Source organism: Scyliorhinus torazame, chromosome 24, assembly GCF_047496885.1.
Source record: "Scyliorhinus torazame isolate Kashiwa2021f chromosome 24, sScyTor2.1, whole genome shotgun sequence".
In the NCBI taxonomy this organism is placed as follows: Eukaryota; Metazoa; Chordata; class Chondrichthyes; order Carcharhiniformes; family Scyliorhinidae; genus Scyliorhinus; species Scyliorhinus torazame.
In genome coordinates this window covers 39,688,321-39,703,203 of record NC_092730.1, presented here as the reverse complement: position 1 = coordinate 39,703,203, position 14,883 = coordinate 39,688,321, and the positions used below count along the sequence as shown (strand labels likewise).

At 45.1% G+C, this 14,883-nt stretch overlaps 2 non-coding genes across 2 annotated transcripts; one reads left to right on the top strand and one right to left on the bottom strand.

The window, feature by feature from the left end:
- Positions 1-7,164: 7,164 nt before the first annotated feature.
- trnar-ucu (transfer RNA arginine (anticodon UCU)) lies at positions 7,165-7,256 on the top strand. The gene is given in 2 exon segments: positions 7,165-7,201; positions 7,221-7,256. It is a non-coding gene; the product is annotated as a tRNA-Arg (tRNA).
- Positions 7,257-13,519: 6,263 nt separating this feature from the next.
- Positions 13,520-13,601, bottom strand: trnas-cga (transfer RNA serine (anticodon CGA)). Its single transcript has one exon. It is a non-coding gene; the product is annotated as a tRNA-Ser (tRNA).
- Between the last annotated feature and the right edge of the window lie 1,282 nt (positions 13,602-14,883).

Here is a 14,883-nt window from a genome sequence, read left to right as displayed (position 1 = left end):
AATGAGCCCGGCCAGGTGGTAGATGTTTCAGTAGGGGAGCATTTCGGTAACAGTGACCACAATTCAGTAAGTTTTAAAGTACTGGTGGACAAGGATAAGAGTGGTCCGAGGATGAATGTGCTAAATTGGGGGAAGGCTAATTATAACAATATTAGGCGGGAACTGAAGAACATAGATTGGGGGCGGATGATTGAGGGCAAATCAACATCTGACATGTGGGAGGCTTTCAAGTGTCAGTTGAAAGGAATACAGGACCGGCATGTTCCTGTGAGGAAGAAAGATAAATACGGCAATTTTCGGGAACCTTGGATGACGAGTGATATTGTAAGCCTCGTCAAAGAGAAAAAGGAGGCATTTGTCAGGGTTAAAAGGCTGGGAACAGACGAAGCCTGCGTGGAATATAAGGAAAGTAGGAAGGAACTTAAGCAAGGAGTCAGGAGGGCTAGAAGGGGTCACGAAAAGTCATTGGCAAATAGGGTTAAGGAAAATCCCAAGGCTTTTTACACGTACATAAAAAGCAAGAGGGTAGCCAGGGAAAGGGTTGGCCCACTGAAGGATAGGCAAGGGAATCTATGTGTGGAGCCAGAGGAAATGGGCGAGGTACTAAATGAATACTTTGCATCAGTATTCACCAAAGAGAAGGAATTGGTAGATGTTGAGTCTGGAGAAGGGGGTGTAGATAGCCTGGGTCACATTGTGATCCAAAAAGATGAGGTGTTGGGTGTCTTAAAAAATATTAAGGTAGATAAGTCCCCAGGGCCTGATGGGATCTACCCCAGAATACTGAAGGAGTCTGGAGAGGAAATTGCTGAGGCCTTGACAGAAATCTTTGGATCCTCGCTGTCTTCAGGGAATGTCCCGGAGGACTGGAGAATAGCCAATGTTGTTCCTCTGTTTAAGAAGGGTAGCAAGGATAATCCCGGGAGCTACAGGCCAGTGAGCCTTACTTCAGTGGTAGGGAAATTACTGGAGAGAATTCTTCGAGACAGGATCTACTCCCATTTGGAAGCAAATGGACATATTAGTGAGAGGCAGCACGGTTTTGTGAAGGGGAGGTCGTGTCTCACTAACTTGATAGAGTTTTTCGAGGAGGTCACTAAGATGATTGATGCAGGTAGGGCAGTAGATGTTGTCTATATGGACTTCAGTAAGGCCTTTGACAAGGTCCCTCGTGGTAGACTAGTACAAAAGGTGAAGTCACACGGGATCAGGGGTGAGCTGGCAAGGTGGATACAGAACTGGCTAGGCCATAGAAGGCAGAGAGTAGCAATGGAGGGATGCTTTTCTAATTGGAGGGCTGTGACCAGTGGTGTTCCACAGGGATCAGTGCTGGGACCTTTGCTCTTTGTAGTATATATAAATGATTTGGAGGAAAATGTAACTGGTCTGATTAGTAAGTTTGCAGACGACACAAAGGTTGGTGGAATTGCGGATAGCGATGAGGACAGTCGGAGGATACAGCAGGATTTAGATTGTCTGGAGACTTGGGCGGAGAGATGGCAGATGGAGTTTAATCCGGACAAATGTGAGGTAATGCATTTTGGAAGGTCTAATGCAGGTAGGGAATATACAGTGAATGGTAGAACCCTCAAGAGTATTGAAAGTCAAAGAGATCTAGGAGTACAGGCCCACAGGTCATTGAAAGGGGCAACACAGGTGGAGAAGGTAGTCAAGAAGGCATACGGCATGCTTGCCTTCATTGGCCGAGGCATTGAGTATAAGAATTGGCAAGTCATGTTGCAGCTGTATAGAACCTTAGTTAGGCCACACTTGGAGTATACTGTTCAATTCTGGTCCCCACACTACCAGAAGGATGTGGAGGCTTTAGAGAGGGTGCAGAAGAGATTTACCAGAATGTTGCCTGGTATGGAGGGCATTAGCTATGAGGAGCGATTGAATAAACTCGTTTTGTTCTCACTGGAATGAAGGAGGTTGAGGGGAGACCTGATAGAGGTATACAAAATTATGAGGGGCATAGACAGAGTGGATAGTCAGAGGCTTTTCCCCAGGGTAGAGGGGTCAATTACTAGGGGGCATAGGTTTAAGGTGAGAGGGGCAAGGTTTAGAGTAGATGTACGAGGCAAGTTTTTTACGCAGAGGGTAGTGGGTGCCTGGAACTCGCTACCGGAGGAGGTAGTGGAAGCAGGGACGATAGGGACATTTAAGGGGCATCTTGACAAATATATGAATAGGATGGGAATAGAAGGATACGGACCCAGGAAGTATAGAAGATTGTAGTTTAGTCGGGCAGCATGGTCGGCACGGGCTTGGTGGGCCGAAGGGCCTGTTCCTGTGCTGTACATTTCTTTGTTCTTTGTTTGAGGTAATCACACATTATAGACAACGACATGCTTCCTTCAATGTTAATCTCCTTAATGACATCAAATTCAAATGGCCTGAAATCTCTATTGAATAAATAAACAGCAAATTCTACAGTCAGTCCAGGAACATCCCGCGCCTTCATTCCACTTATTGTTACTTTCATTTCCCTAATCCCACTTCTTTATCACAAAGGTTTCTTTAAACTCCCTTCAAGAAAAGTGCTCACTTTCCTCATCGACCATTCGTAATTGTTTTCTTTTGTATAAAACTTATGTCAAAGAGGAATGAGAAAGACTGGCTGTAGGTAATGGTGACATGTCATGTGGACCAGATGTGATGCAGCTGAGGATGCTGAGTGATGTAATAGTGGACACTGTGAAGTTACTGGCCAGAAACTTCCGAATTCTATTTGCGTTTTTAATGGACAGCTACAATCCACTTGTTTATTCCAGGACACAACAATGAATAAAGTGAATCAGTGCTGAACAGTTTCTATCATCCCAATCCTCCAGCTTGTTCTTATTGACAAACCGGTCCTGGATTGAAGTTTTTTGCTTTAAGAATGAGACCACCACCCCCTGGGAATACAGTAGCGATTCCTCGAGGACCTGAGCTGTAAACGTGAAATTCAGTGAAAGGATTTCACCCTCCGCACGGAATCTGATCACCACCTCAACCCCAACATTCAACTTGGGTGGGCAGGCAAGACAATTTCTTCCCCCCGCCCCCCACACAGACTGGGTAATATCCCAAACTCGTATCCTGCTATTGTCACAATGCTCCACAACATCACTCTCTTCCCAAATCTCCTGGAATCTCACCCCAAATCCTCAAACCTTTTATTCTGTATTCAAACAACATTTTGTCCCCTGACTAAGTTCATCCTGGGAAGAGAGGTTTGGTATTCCGAGTTCCTCTGCAGATATCCGGTTTTTGTTTAATGACCAAAAGAGGCCTAAAACCTGAAAGAAAGCCTCTCTCACAGCCTTGTGAGCATGTCTCAAAGAGACGGTGCAGCCAATACCCGCAGAGTAGATAACAATGGAGAGAACTGTGAGGAATTTCAGCGTCAACATTCGGTGGAAATAAAGGATTCTAAAGAAAACATTATTTTAACGACTGAACAGACTCTCTGGGAGCAGGACTTAAGTCAAAGGGAAAAATCCAGTTGATTTCTAGTCGAAAGCATTAATCATTGGACTGAATTCAGTCCTTCTGTTAAAATGTCTGTAAATTATCCACTGGAAAGTGAAGGACAAGTTAAACCTTCAATTCTGGAACAAAGACAGATTTTGCGCTGTTGTATTCTTTGGGGAGAATTACAGAACAAAGAGATCTAGGGGTACAAGTTCGGAGCTCCTTGTAAGTAGAGTCGCAGGTGGACAGGGTGGTGAAGAAGCCATTCAGCATGCTCGGTTTTATTGGTCAGGATATTGAATACAGGAGTCGGGACGTCTTATTGAAGTTGTACAATACATTGGTAAGAGCACACATGAAATACTATGTTCAGTTCTAGTCACCCTATTATGGGACGTATATTGGTAAACTAGAAAGAGTGCCGAAGAGATTTACGAGGATGCTGCCAGGACTTGGTCCTCTGGGTTATAAGGAGAGACGGGACAGGCTTGGATTTTTTCCCTGGAGCGTCGGAGGCTTCGAGGTGAACTGATAGAGGTCTATAAAATAATGAGGAGCATAGATCAGGCAGATAGTCAACATATGTTCCCAAAGGTAGAGGAGCCTAAAGGGCATATGTTTAAGGTGAGAGGGGAGAGATGCCAAAGAGACCAGAGAGGATTTGCTTTCACGCGGAGGGTGGTGAGCATCCGAAATGGGCTGCCAGAGGCAGTGTCGAATCGGTACAATGTTTTCCTGTAAAATACAGTGAGATATTTACATAGAACATAGAACATAGAACAGACAGCACAGAACAGGCCCTTCGGCCCACGATGTTGTGCCGAACCTTTGTCCTAGATTAATCATAGATTATCATTGAATTTACAGTGCAGAAGGAGGCCATTCGGCCCTTTGAGTCTGCACCGGCTCCTGGAAAGAGCACCATACCCAAACTCAACACCTCCACCCAACACCAAGGCAAATTTTGGACATTAAGGGCAATTTATCATTGGCCAATTCACCTAACCTGCACATCTTTGGACTGTGGGAGGAAACCGGAGCACCCAGAGGAAACCCACGCAGACACGGGTAGGACGTGCAGACTCCGCACAGACAGTGACCCAAGCCGGAATCGAACCTGGGACCTTGGAGCTGTGAAGCAATTGTGCTATCCACAATGCTACCGTGGTGCCCTTAAGAACAAATAAATCTACACTATATCATTTTATCGTAATCCATGTACCTATCCAATAGCTGCTTGAAGGTCCCTAATGGTTCCGACTCAACTACTTCCACAGGCAGTGATTCCATGCCCCCACTACTCTCTGGGTAAAGAACCTACCTCTGATATCCCTCCTATATCTTCCACCTTTCACCTTACATTTATGTCCCCTTGTAATGGTTTGTTCCACCCGGGGAAAATGTCTCTGACTGTCTACTCTATGTGTTCCCATGATCATCTTATAAACCTCTATCAAGTCGCCCCTCATCCTTCTCCGTTCTAATGAGAAAAGGCCTAGCACCCTCAACCTTTCCTCGTAAGACCTACTCTCCTTTCCAGGCAACATCCTGGTAAATCTTCTTTGCACCTTTTCCAAAGCTTCCACATCCTTCCTAAAATGAGGCGACCAGAACTGTACACAGTACTCCAAATGTGGCCTTACCAAAGTTTTGTACAGCTGCATCATCACCTCACGACTCTTAAATTCAATCCCTCTGTTAATGAACGCGAGCACACCATAGGCCTTCTTCACAGCTCTATCCACTTGAGTGGCAACTTTCAAAGATGTATAAACATAGACCCCAAGATCTCTCTGCTCCTCCACATTGCCAAGAACTCTACCGTTAACCCTGTATTCCGCATTGATATTTGTCCTTCCAAAATGGACAACCTCACACTTTTCAGGGTTAAACTCCATCTGCCACTTCTCAGCCCAGCTCTGCATCCTATCTATGTCTCTTTGCAGCCGACAACAGCCCTCCTCACTATCCACAACTCCACCAATCTTCGTATCGTCTGCAAATTTACTGACCCACCCTTCAACTCCCTCATCCAAGTCATTAATGAAAATCACAAACAGCAGAGGACCCAGCGGTACGCCACTGGTAACTGGGATCCAGGCTGAATATTTGCCATCCACCAGCACTCTCTGACTTCTATCAGTTAGCCAGTTCGTTATCCAACTGGCCAAATTTCCCACTATCCCATGCCTCCTTACTTTCTGCATAAGCCTACCATGGGGAACCTTATTAAATGCTAATTTGATCAAATCAAATTTATCTGGGCAGGGTGAATATAGATGGACATGGATCAAATGTGGGCAAGTGGGACTAACTTGGTGATAGAAACTGGGCAACATGGACAAGCTGGGCCGAAGGACCTGTTTCCATGCTGTAAACATCTATGACTCTGTGACTTTATGGAGGAAGTGTTCAATCACACAGATCAGGTCAAACGCAGTGACACCCTGCTGGGATTGATCTAAGCTACAGAGTGTGAGGATGTTTAGCTGAACAAACCGGAATGCTTGAAATATTTTACGAATCTGTGGTATCACTGACAAGAGAAATAGTTAACATTTCAGATCCTGACCCTTCATTGGAACGACCTGTTCCTCTCTCCACAGAAGCTGCCGTGTCAGCTGAATGTTTGCAGCATTTTCTGTCTTGGTTTCAGATTTGCGGCATCCGCAGTATTTTGCTGTTGGGCCAAAGGACAATGCGTTGTCTTTCCTGCTCTAAGGGTTATTGCAGGTCTCTCTGGCTGTGATTATCGCTGATTATCCATCTCTAGGATCTGTATTATTCAATAAGACTGCCGTTTGTGGAGGGTTTCTGAAATCCAGTCAGGGAGCTGGAGTTAAAATACACGGAGCCCTTACTCAATCTAAATGTAGGGCAGAACAGTCTCGAGGTGCTCAACGACCAGCCCAGTTTGTTTGTTCCTGTGAATACAACAGGATATAAACAGAGACAGCTGCAAACACATGTTGCATTTCATTCATAAAGTCATCGAATCAGACAGCAGAGAAATGGCCCTTCAGCCCATCGCATCTGTGCCGGTCAGAAACAACCACCGAACCATTCTCATCCCATTTCCCAGCACTTGGATCATCGCCTCGTGTACCCTGGGATCGCAAATGCCCATCTAAACACTTCTTAGATATTATGAGGGGCTCTGCTCCACCAACCTTTCAGGCAGCGAGTTCCAAACTCCCGCCTCCCTCCAGGGAAAGAGGTTTTCCAATAAACGGTTTCACAAGAAAAGCCTCTGCAGTCAGGAGCTGAAAAGGGAGAGATGACCCCTCTGTCATCTTGTACTCTGTGCCGCTGTTAATAAAGTCATGACACTGTTTTATTTATAAACGACTCTTACAGCCTGCCCTGTCACCTTCAATGATTTGGACACATGTCCCGCTGTTCCTGCACTCTTTTTTGTAAATAGACACTTTATTTTATATTGTCTACTTCTGTTCTTCCTACAAAAATAAATCGCCTCATTCCTTGTCTGCTACATGTCCTCCCTTTGCACCAACCTGGCTGTGTCCTTTCGGAGTTTTACTAGAATTTCTGTAGCGCTTTTCACAACCACAGGGCGGCCCAAAACATTCCCAGACAATGAAGTAGTTTTGAAATGTCGTCACTGTGCGAAGAACTGAACTTTTGAACTGCCTGTTGGACAACTACAGAAATCCTCATATGGGGATGGGAAAGCGCTGCAGGTGTGGCTCTGTGGCGCAACGGATAGCGCGTTGGACTTCTCGTCGCTGGCGTGGTGAGACATTCAAATGTTGTGGGTTCGAATCCCACCAGAGTCGGTTTTTAGGCAAGGTTTGAATAAATCAGCAACAAGTTTATCAATGTCCCCAGGTGAGTGAAACTGCCACCCCGAACTTCCTTCTGAAAGGCGACTCCAGTCACTCTCCCCTTTCCCATCAGAACAACATCACAGAAGAAATCCCATTCTCGACAAAAATAAAATCTTTGCAAGCTGCTGACCAGAGTCAGTCTGTTCCCTCCTCAGACAGATTGCAAACCGGGCAGAAATATCAGCGGGCAGTTTGTTCCTCACAGGCAGCTCCAAACAAGGATGATGTGAATCGACACCACTGAATGCTGACACCAACACGTTTATCACAGCTGTGATGAACAGCTCATGTTGCAGCTTTAGATCAGACAGTGGAGGATTATCACAGGCGCTCTGTCAGACTGCATGTTCCTTCAGACAGGTTTCCGACTGGACACTTGGAATGAGCGGCTGTGTGAACATTCGCGGTTCAGGGGTAGATTTCTCACTTACCAGACTGGAGTTCCGGGTCCAGTCCCAGACATTTCCCTTTCTCTTTCTGAACCCATCCCTGTCCTCTTGCTCATTTGCACTTTTCATTGTTCCATCAATGGCTGCCGCGTCTTCCGCTGTCTGAGCCTTGAGCTCTACAATTCATTCTAGAAAAATCTCCAGCTGTCTCTCCGCCGTCCAAGTGCAAAATGAATGAATGCAATTAGAAGCAAAAAAAAAAAAGGGACGGGCAAGAAACACACCAAACAAAACATAACCTAAAATTACTGAGCTCGATGTTGAGGACGGAGTTCTGTGGGTGGCTACTTAAATGTTGAGGTGGTTTTACTCGAGTTTCCGTTAATCTCCATTGGAACACGGATGACCAACGACAGAAAGGTCAGAGTGGGAGAGGTGGAGAATTGAAATGACAAGTGGCAGGAAACTCAAAGTCATGATTGTGGATTGAACAGAGATTTATCAAAGCGGTCACAGTCTGTAATCTGACCTGTTGAAGTAGATGAGACCAAATTGTGGCAGCAAATACCGATGGGGGCGAATGGCCTCCTTCTGCACTGTGAATTCGATCATAATCTATGATACAGGAGATTAAACTGAAAAGCACAAGTGTCTCACTGGTTCACTTGGGATGAGTGTTTTGGGCCCTTGGATAATGAGGAGGGAGGGGGTAAAAAGGCAGGAGTTGCATTTCCTGCAATTGCAAAGAAAGTTGCAGATAGAAAGTGAGCGGATATTGGCGGTGGAGCAGCGGTCGCGGAGGGGATTGTCCCTTCAGTCTGGTGAATGGGGAGAGCAGGGGAGGGCGTTTTTGATGATGTCATAAATGGTCCCTGGAATACGGAGACTGACGGGCTGCAAGGTGAGAACAAGCGGCACCAAATCAGTTCAGCTCGACTTACACAGGACACAACAATGTCAGTAACGGAAAGATCTTTTGGGATAAGAGCAAGAGTTTTGCAACATCGTTCACTTTTATTTCCATTTCCCACCTTAGCCGCTTTTCCTACAAATGTTGGCAGCGGTTGGATTTCCACCCACATCCTCGAAGAGACTGAAACCTAAACCCATCTCCTCAGACCGCTCGGCCTCGCTATCCTAAAGGTTCATTGTTTCTGATACTGATGACTGGTGATTGGCATCTTGCTGTTTATCAGCTGAGTCCAGGATTTCACATTGAGAGAGAAGGAAATGATCCAATCACAGAGCTGGAACGCTGCTTCTAGTTTTCTCCCCACAGATGTTGTTTAATTCTGAGCAATTCCAGCATTTCCTGTGTTTATTATTTATGATGATCAACATTTGAGGTAATTTGCTTTGTGATTTGTGAACTTTCTGAGCTGAGTTCAGGGGACTCGGTTACCAAAATATTTTAAAAGTTATTTGACGGGATGTGGGTGTCGCTGAATCCGTCAACAATTGTTGTCCAAAATATATTACCCTTGAGAATTTGGCGGTGACGTGAATCTTGAGCCGCTGCAAGTCCATGTGGTGTATGTACACACACAGTGCTGTTAGGGAGGGAGTTCCGGGATTGTGAGCCAGCCACAGAAAGGGTGATATATTTCCCAGGATGGTGTGTGTCTCGGAGTGGAACTTGCAGGTGGTCGCTGTTTCTCTGTATCTGCTCCCCTTGTGTTTCCAGGTGAGAGATCCCGCGGGGTTGGATGACCCTCGCGGAGGAACAGTCAATGTCAGGGGTGGGATTTCAATCCTCGCCTCCAGAGGAGACTGCGACCTGAACTACGAAATGGCCTTAGACCCGCTCGGCCATCCTGACACACGATGCACTATCAGAAACTCCCAGCGCAAATGATATCAAATCCATAACTGCAGTGACCTGGGCTAAGTTTCTGAGTCAGCACCCACACAAACATTACCTACAGCCTAGAGCTCAATGACTGAAGATCGAGTTTGTCTTTCCAATGAAGATGGTTGGAGTGTGAACAATTTCCTGTCCTTCCTTTGATTTTCTCCAGTCCTGTGGGGAAGTTGCTGGGTGACAGGTACAATATTGAAGTGAGGAAAATGGAAAAGTGAATTGGTGCAATGACGCACCCTTTGTTTCTCTGCAGTTTTTATTGAGGAAAGTTTGTGTTGGTTCACTTGGTGAGGATCACCGACTGGATGTGATTGTGGAGCAGGCAGAGGATGTGACACATGCCCGGAAGCAGCCGAGTTTGTGGATGTTGCTCCATGAATCTTCACGGCTCACAGGGTGAAAGGAGTTTTCGACGTCGAAAATGACCATGTCCGGCAGCTGGAGCTTTCCCTTGTATTTTATGGAATCTGGGAATCAGCGGATCATCAAAACACAGAAATGAAACACGTCTAGTCACAGTATTTTCTCACATGATGTTAACATCAGTTATCTCCGCGCAGCAGGTGGCTGCGTGGCCTAACGGATAAGGTGAATCTAGTGACAATATCAGAAAACTGCAGGTTCGAGTCCTGCCGCGGCCGTTTCAAACAGAAATCACATTGCTGGTTTTCCTTCCTCAGCTCAAAGTTCCGCGTTTCCGTATAAACATTTCCCGGCTTGTCTCAGAATCTATTTTCTTGCTATTTTGTTCATTCAGTTGTCTCTCATCTTGGTACTCTGCTTAGATCCTAAGGAATCCACAATTTCTGTTTGATCTGGATAAACAATCGAAGCTCCATCCAGAACAAAATGTTTTGTGTCAATCGGTTCAATAAGATTCTGTGGCGGGAATTCTAATCTCCTCAGGAAGATGTTTAGTAATGAGCTGAATGGGCGGTTTTTGTTAACTGGGGTGAAAGGTTAAGACACTGGATTGGGAAACCAGCGGCCCGAACTAATCTTTGGGACAGAGAATAAATCCCAACACGCCCTCTGGTGACAGTTAAATTCACTGATTTAATAAATCTGGAATTGAAAGGCATCGGAGCTGGTTAACTTTAGTCAGGTGTAAGCTGGTACTTTTTCTGATTGGTTAGATAATGCACCGCAGTCAATACTGCACTTCTTCACCAACTGCGCCCAACTGACCGCAATGTTTAAAAAAAAAACATGAATTTCTGGAATATCTGTAACTGATATTGTTACACCAACAATTTAATCAGTCGAACAGTGCGTTTAGGGAGCTGAGATTTTCGAATAGTTCAAGGGTTGGACTCCAAATCCAATGGTCTTTTTTCACGGAGATTCTATCCCTTCTCACATACAGTAAGAAGTCTTACAACACCAAATTAAAGTCCAACAGGCTTGTTTCAAATCACTAGCTCTCGGAGCGCTGCTCCTTCCCCAGCTGAATGGAGAGGTAGGTTCCAGAAACATTTATATAGACAAAGTCAAAGATGCAAGACTTTAAATGCGAGCATTTGCAGGTAATTAAGTCTTTACAGAGCCAGAGAGAGGGGTAACCCCAGGTTAAAGAGGTGTGAATTGTTTCAAGCCAGGACAGTTGGTCGGATTTCGCAAGCAAAGGCCAGATGGTGTTTGGAAAGTTATCAAGGGTTGTCTATAGAGTCCTGTATCTTTTGGGGAGTGGTCAGGATTTGTAGTTGATATACTGTTTACTGTGTGTTTATAAAATGTTAACTGGATTCATGTAATTAAAATACTTTTGTTTTAAACATACTTTAGATCTCTGTTGCATCACACCTGTAAAATGGGCCCTTGTGCTCCCCATAACCAAAATGTATTTAAAGTTGTGGGTCAGGTGAACTCCGTGATATACTTTGGGGTTCTCTAAACCCTGGCCCATAATACGTGGACCGAGGTACAGTGAAAAGTATTGTTCTACATACAGCCCAGACAGATCGGTTCATACATGTAAAACATAAGACATGCATAAATACACAATGTAAATAATAATAACAGTAATAATAAATGTAAGTAATATTAGTAAACAATAACAAATCGTAAATAGAGACAAGAGTGAAAAGTTGGGTTAATCGCGTCAGTAAAACGACACAAGCAACATTCAGTTTACGGACACTCCTGGAGCCTGATGAGATCAGCAACTGATGTATTTGCATTGTGATAAGAAGTCTTACAACACTAGGTTAAAGTCCAACAGGTTTCTTTCGAATCACTAGCTTTCGGAGCGCAGCTCCTGCCTCAGGTGAATCGAAAGAAACCTGTTGGACTTAAACCTGGTGCTGTAAGACTTCTTACTGAGCCCACCCAAGTCCAACACCGGCATCACCACATCATGGCTTACATTATGACGACTAATACAAAAACATGCAATTCGTGGCCATGAGGCGGTAGGTTCAAATCCCACCAGAGTCGGCTTTTGGGTGTCACCGTGGTTAACACTCAGGGACCCGGGGTCAATTCCAGCCTTGGGTTACAGTCTTGCACGTTCTTCCCGTGTCTGCGTGAGTTTCCTCCACTGTCCGAAGATGTCCAGTTTAGATGGATTGGCCATGTTAAATTGGCCCTTAGTGTCCAAACGTTTACGTGGGTATGGGCCGTAGGTTGGGTGCTCCTTGGGGTGATCAGTGCAGACTCGATGGGCCGAATGTCCTCTTTCTGCACAAGAAGAATTCTATGATTGCTTAAACAGGGTGAAGATGGCAGCCTCAGGACACAGAGACAAGGTAAGCTCTCAGGCCAGAGTAAGAGCCCTATGTAATGATTCATAAAATTGGAAATAAACTGCATAAATACATTTATTGTGGACTGGTGCCATCTCCTGGCTGAACGGGAGGCGTTCGGCAAAGACACTTTCATTCATGAGCATTTTAAATTTGGACACTCCTCAAATACAATACACAAAATAATCTTCATTCGTGCGCTTCTTTCTTAAAATCCAGCTTCATTCTTTTTCAGTACAAATGTTTTTTGAACACATGAGTTCTCAGTTAGAAACAATAGTAAACAGCTGGGTTATCCGGGCCAGAAAAATGAGACAAGTACATTTCAGTTTACAAACTGTGTTATGGACACTCCTGGTACCTGGTGAAATTAGCACCTAGGTTACTTACAAAATGATGACTAATTAATAAAAGTGATGATTTAAGCAGGTTACAAACGGCAGCATCGGGACACAAGGACTAGTTGAGGTCTCAGGCTGCAGTAAGAGTCCTATGTAATGGTACCGTACGGCCTGCCGAAACAGGCGCCGGAACGTGGCTTTTCACAGTAACTTCACTGAAGCCGACTTGTGACAATAAGCGATTGTTGTTACACACAGAACATCAGAAATAAATACATTTATTGTGGACTGGTGCCATCTCCTGGCTGAACGGGAGCCGTGCGACACGGACACTTTCGGAACATTCTTAAATTGGAGTGAAATAACATAAACATTGTAAGAATGATTAAAAACAGTTTCTCAAGCAAATGCAAAGTGAAGATAAACAATAGTTGGGCCATGGTGAGTCAGCAGGGACGGTATATGGGGAGCATTGCTCCCTTCCCGGCTGTTGAAAAGCCTTCAATTTGTTGCGCTGCTTTATTTAGAACTTTCAGTTCGGCTGGTCAGTTTCACAATAAGAGACATTAAAAATTCTGACATATGAAAAATTCTGGCAAAAGATGTGACAAAAATAAATTTCACATTGCTTTGTGAATTTTCACAATTCTGGTTCCTGATGAAGTTAATATGAACGTTACTGATGAAGTTAATATGAACGTTACTGAAGTGGTGATCTTGTCCTGACAAATCAGAAAATTCAGAGCGAAAGCAGAATGAGAAACACAGCTTCAGGGCACAAGAAGATTCTTCTGTAATGACATTTCATCAGAAAACATTGAATGATGAAAACGACATCGCATTTTTCGAACAAATGGCTCCAATATTGCCATTATTTCGCTGCGAGTAGGGTTCGAACCTACGCGGGGAAACCCCATTGGATTTCGAGTCCAACGCCTTAACCACTCGGCCATCGCAGCTTATATCTGTATTGCCAATTCGTTCTATAGAAAGCATTGTAAAACCAGACACGCGGGATTGCAGTAATGCGATGAACGGTGTCCCAGTCTTTCTATGAGTCGGGATTGAATCTGCGTAGGAAAAAAAACACATTAGATTTGGCGCCACACCTTCACGGTATTGAGAATGTTGAGCTGAACGAACTGATTTGATAACAGGAACACAAGGTTATGTCGCTGGACTGGGAATCCAGAGGCCTGAACTCACCTTTCGTGACAAGATTTAATAAATCTAGAATTGAAATTTAGTCTCAGTAATGGCGGAGAAAGGTTCTGCTTCAGACGGATCATATTTCCACAACTGGGAACACATTTACACAACAGGGAATGGTTTGACACAAACACAGTGAAGATCTGTCACCGGCAGAGTCACGGTTCCACGACAGAGAGAACAGTTACACAGCAGAGAGCTCAGTTACACAGCAGAGAGCTCAGTTAAACAGCAGAGAGCTCAGTTAAACAGCCGGGAGCACAGTTACACAGCAGAGAGCACAGTTACACAGCAGAGAGCACAGTTACACAGCAGAAAGCACAGTTACACAGCAGAGAGCACGGTTTCACAGCAGGGAGCTCAGTTACACAGCAGCAGGCACAGTTACACAGCAGAGAGCACGGTTTCACAGCAGGGAGCACGGTTTCACAGCAGGAGCACGGTTATACAGCTGAGAGCACAGTTACACAGCAGAGTGTGCAGTTCCACAGCAGGGTGCACAGTTACACAGCAGAGAGCACAGTTACACAGCAGGGAGCACAGTTACACAGCAGGGAGCACAGTTACACAGCAGAGTGTGCAGTCACACAGCAGAGTGTGCAGTTACACAGCAGAGAGCACAGTTACACAGCAGGGAGCACAGTTACACAGCAGAGAGCACAGTTACACAGCAGAGTGTGCAGTTACACAGCAGAGAGCACGGTTACACAGCAGAGAGCACAGTTACACAGCCGGGAGCACAGTTACACAGCAGCGAGCATAGTTACACAGCAGAGTGTGCACTTGCAGAGTGTGCACTTACACAGCAGGGAGCACAGTAACACAGGAGAGAGCACGGTTACGCATCAGAGGGCACAGTTCCACAGCAGGGAACACAGTTACACAGCAGAGAGCAGAGTTACACAGCAGAGAGCACAGTTACACAGCAGAGTGTGCAGTTACACAGCAGGGTGCACAGTTACACAGCAGAGAGTTCAGTTACACATCAGGTAGCTCAATTGCACAGCAGAGAGCACAGTTACACAGCAGAGA